Here is a 4,767-nt window from a genome sequence, read left to right as displayed (position 1 = left end):
TCCCATCATACCATCCTCATGGTATCACCTGCATGACATAAAATTTATCCACATTTTTCCACGATGTTAGTATCTTACCAAACATTCCTTTATCTTTAATTGTGCTTAGTTTACCAAGAATTTTTATGATCATGGTTCATATCTGTGATTAATAATGTTTTATGTCAAGGGTAAATCATTTCCAGATTTCATGTGGTGAATATCAATAGTATAGTATCTATTCATGTATATTTTCATCTTAAGAAGACTATTAACTCATAGTTTAATAATCATTAGATCAATACTTCATTTTTAAATGATTCATCTAGGTTGATTTACTATTGCCCTTTGTATGCTTCAACAACTTAACAACTCCCCATTATACTTTACCAACATGATCATTATGTCAATAATGTTCTCCCCTTCTATAGACATAATCCCCCTCTATAGGTATTGGGGTAGCAAACATATTTAATGATTTCTACATAAGTTTTCTAACGAACCCAAGACCAATATTGGGATTCACCATGAGTTGCAAGACAATTCCAACAATCCATTAAACTCAAGATTCTTTCATGCCATGGATGTTTTACATCTATCAACAACCAATGATAGCTACAATATTGTTACAAGGCTATAATACTGTACCTGATGTGCTTACATGGAAGATTCATATGCCTCATTATTATGTTTAGATTTTAGAATAATTCTTTCCACAACATGTTTATCTTGATGACCATTCAACTAGGCTTATGATAACAATATACCAACTATCCATGACAATACATGAGTATCCTGTCAGTGTATGAACTGAAAAAATGTGAGAAAGTGATTTGACATTAAACAAAGCTACCATTATTCCAGCAACAGATCCCACCCAGACTTGTGCACAAATCAGGATGTGATTTTTTTTTTTGGGGGGTGAATCTTTGCAAAAAAATGATGGTAATAAACCATCCCATCCAAGACCAAGGCACAACTGTAACTGAACATATAATCCAACTAGAAGTGTGGTAGTGAGACTAGCAACAACACCCACATTGATAAGGATGACAATAAATTTTAGGCCCTTGGCAAAAAATGTTTCAGCCAACGGTGCATTTCCACCTAATGATTTGTATGGCACCATGCCTGTTATCACTAAGAAAACACCAATGTACAAAGCTACACAAGCAAGTAGGCTGACCATTATGCCTATTGGCAAGTCCCTCTGAAGGAAAATATTCAAATCAATACAACATATGATTAGATAATTTTTCATGAATGTATTGTAGACTAAAATGTTGAAAGAATAACACAATTAATGAAGCAACGTTGTATGTAAGAAATTATATTATCTTCAGCAAAAACGCAAGTGAATATAGACAAATTTGTCTGAACTAATTATATGGTCCTTCATTGCAAACCAATCTAATTATATAGAAACACACAGAAGTGATTGGCAAAAGCATACATTTATGATACCTTTGGTTTTATGCATTCTTCAGCAGAATTAGTGACTACATCAAATCCAACATACACAAAAAAACACTATTGTTTCACCTACAATTCTTTGAATCCATTTGGAGTAAAAGGAGTCCAATTGACACATCAACTTCAAAATCACCACTGATAATTACCAGCAGAACGATCGCAATCTTCATCATAGTCATGATGCCATTCACAATGGACGACTCTCTTACACCTTGACACAGCACAAGGGTTAACACTATCAGCAATATTGGAGCCAAAACATTGATTGACAAAAAGCCCCCAAAAAGCTCCATGCTGCCAAGCCATTTAGGCAGATGATTCTTTATAAAAGGGAAGAGTTCCAAAACTGTCACCAAATAACCTGCCAAGCTACGTGCTATGCTAGCAGCACCCATATGATAGTCAAGCATCAGTTGACCAAAAACGAGAAATGTAGTTAGCTCATTGGGAGCTGAATATGCATATATATATATATATATATATATATGCTCCTCCAACAAGTGCCGGAAAACGTGATGATAATTCTGCATAGCACAAGGCATTAAGCACACAAGCTGCTCCAGCTAGTCTGAAACTAATTGTCACTATCGTGACGATATATACCCATTTACATTAATGTTCATAATGTATGCATATATGGTTTCTTATCCATAATCATGTTTATTTACAACAAGGCATATTATGGTATATAATTTTGTAGTTATAACTTAGTTATTAAAACCTTTCATATGACGGTAAGGATTATTACCTTCCGACCGACTTTATCTTTTCCAGCTAACTTACCACACACAGTTAAACCATTTTCACAAAAATATAACTCTACGTACTTTACCTCTGATATCTTTATGCCATCTCGAGGTCGGTTGCTATGTACATGGTTTCTTGTAGACCGAACATAAATAAAAAGGGTGCCCTCCACCAATATTAAAAAATAACACTTGTGTAAGCAACGATAATACATTGAAATGCCAGAACGGTGCAATGTTTATAAGAAGAGGAGGTAACCAAATGCGAGTGTGGCCTATCAGTCACAGATCACCTATAATAAAAATGTTTATGTTAAATCAAATCAAACCACAGATGCGGTTCCAAACTTATTTGATTGTATTGAAAACAACTACACCATTTCAGTTTTTGATTCCAATATTATTGCAATAATTAATACATTATTATTGTAGCTTTGTATATAATCCAAGAGTATGGACAGTTTTAAATAATCAATAGAATAGTGTCTTAGGAATTGGTCATAATTTTAAATGGTTGACAAAACTTTTACTCCTATATATATTCACAGTACTATTGTAGTTTGCTACTATATGAGCCAATTCCTTTACGCCATCTTGGATATAACTACATAATTCAGACAATATATAATAATTTAAAGTAGAGAACAAAATGCAACAACCACTTCATAATATTAAGGATAATGTTCATGAAGATCTCATTTATTATTGTGTTTTATTACATATACATGATTATGTAAGTGATAAGAATTCAATATTTATTCGCATATATAACCTTCACCCTGATGAATTTATAAGTTACCTTTCATATATTAAGCTCCTCGGGTCATTGTTGTAGCTGTTCTAAGATTCCACCCCATTGATGTACAATGCTCAAGCCCCTCTAACCTTCGATCTCACAACATTGACGAACATCAAGTAGAGATTATTGGCCAATTTTTCTCCTCTGCAAAACCCACATAATTTGTTACCTTCCAATACAGAGGCGTATGTCCCCTGATCCATTCTAGGACTTGTTTAAATGATTGTTGTCTGCCATTTCTATTTGTTACTTCAACTTAGTGGCATGTGCATATAGATTTGGCCCTTTATAAAATTATCAACAAAATCTCTTCTATATCATGAGAGACTAATGAAAAGAGGGGGGTTTACGAAATGCAGAAATGAGAATCTGGCCATTTCAGAGGAAGGTTACATTTTTGAAGAGTACATGAAATTTCAAGATTGGTTTTGTGATCATGTGGCACACTGGAAAAGGTAGTTGTAATAGTAACCACCACTGAGGTGAGTGCGACACTTTGTGGGGAATAAAGGGTTTATGTTCTTTCCATATTAATTCTAAAGTCTCAATCTCACTCTTATCCATTCGTTACTCAGAGATAAGATAATGATGTATGCTCATATTCACCCTCAAATAGTCCTCGTATTACCGCCACTAGATAGATACCCCATCTAATGAAAGAAATAACATTAAAACTTTTGCTAGAAAAGTAAGCCATCATTTGCTTTTACTTTTACACTGAGATAGTCATCGTTTTTACCAACGTTTTATAACCATCGTACATTTTTCTCCCATGGTAAACAACATGAAAGCAATGGAATTTGGCTTTTCTTACCTCTCCTAAGTGCGATTAGAAACCGTAATCAGCCAAGGTTTCATGTTGGGAAAATTTTCCTTATTTATTCAGTGCATTTCTGCCTTCAGTCCAAAAGCTAGCTGACAAGGGAAAAAATACTCACTTATCCTAATTACTTTCCTCCTTGGTGATAGCCAATGGTTGGTAGAATCTTACTGTGATTCGTGACAACTTTTCCCAACATCTCATGTGTGCCTCTCTGCATGTGTTTTTATAGGCTAAATTTTCCAACTGCCTTTAGCTCGACAATCAACATGATCGAAGAGTGTCATATTGGAAGGGAAATGTATGTTTTTGTGCTTTTAAAGGGTGTTGTTTCTAAACCCATCAACGTATCTTTCATGGCATGGAGATTAAACAACAATTTCTAACTTCATCGAAAAGTCACGCATGAGTAAAACAACACCTCGATTAATGCTATCACTTCGCACAACTGATAAAAATTCCCTTATTTCATCACCTTGATATGGATTCCTTGTATGCACATGCCGAGATACAGGTTAGCCACTATGGTTTATTTCAAAAGCTTCCTGGCTTGCTTCGATTCAGCACGGGGAGGAAGAAATGAAGAACAACGTGCGTTGTTGACATGGCTTCCACGCCAACCCAGTTTTCAATGTGGCAAGGGTCGTGGGGAATGCTTCGATGGAATCAGTTTCTTGCTATTGGAATTCCATTTGCATCTAATGTACCTACTAAGGGTGCTCATCATTCTACATCGTACTCCCACAACAGTGTGTGCCCATGCGTGAATAATATGGGAGATTGTAGATTATTTAACCCTATCTAATGTCTCCACAGTTAGTTATTATATGAGGTAGGGATAAATAAAGTTTATTTCCCATAATGATATTAGATGTCCTACATGTGACCAAAGCGAAGAAGACCTTATTGCATCTTTTCGCTCAGTGAAAACAGGTGCATGGGCCTCTTAG

The 4,767-nt window shown here is 35.1% G+C and overlaps 1 pseudogene; it reads right to left on the bottom strand.

The window, feature by feature from the left end:
• Positions 1-703: 703 nt before the first annotated feature.
• LOC149159449 (cationic amino acid transporter 9, chloroplastic pseudogene) lies at positions 704-3,200 on the bottom strand (annotated as a pseudogene).
• Between the last annotated feature and the right edge of the window lie 1,567 nt (positions 3,201-4,767).

Source organism: Pinus tabuliformis, chromosome 5_2 (assembly GCF_031772625.1).
Source record: "Pinus tabuliformis cultivar Carrire ecotype Pingquan chromosome 5_2, CPIR1, whole genome shotgun sequence".
Taxonomy (NCBI): Eukaryota; Viridiplantae; Streptophyta; class Pinopsida; order Pinales; family Pinaceae; genus Pinus; species Pinus tabuliformis.
Note: the sequence above shows the minus strand (reverse complement) of the source record. Positions and strands in the feature narration are given on the sequence as shown.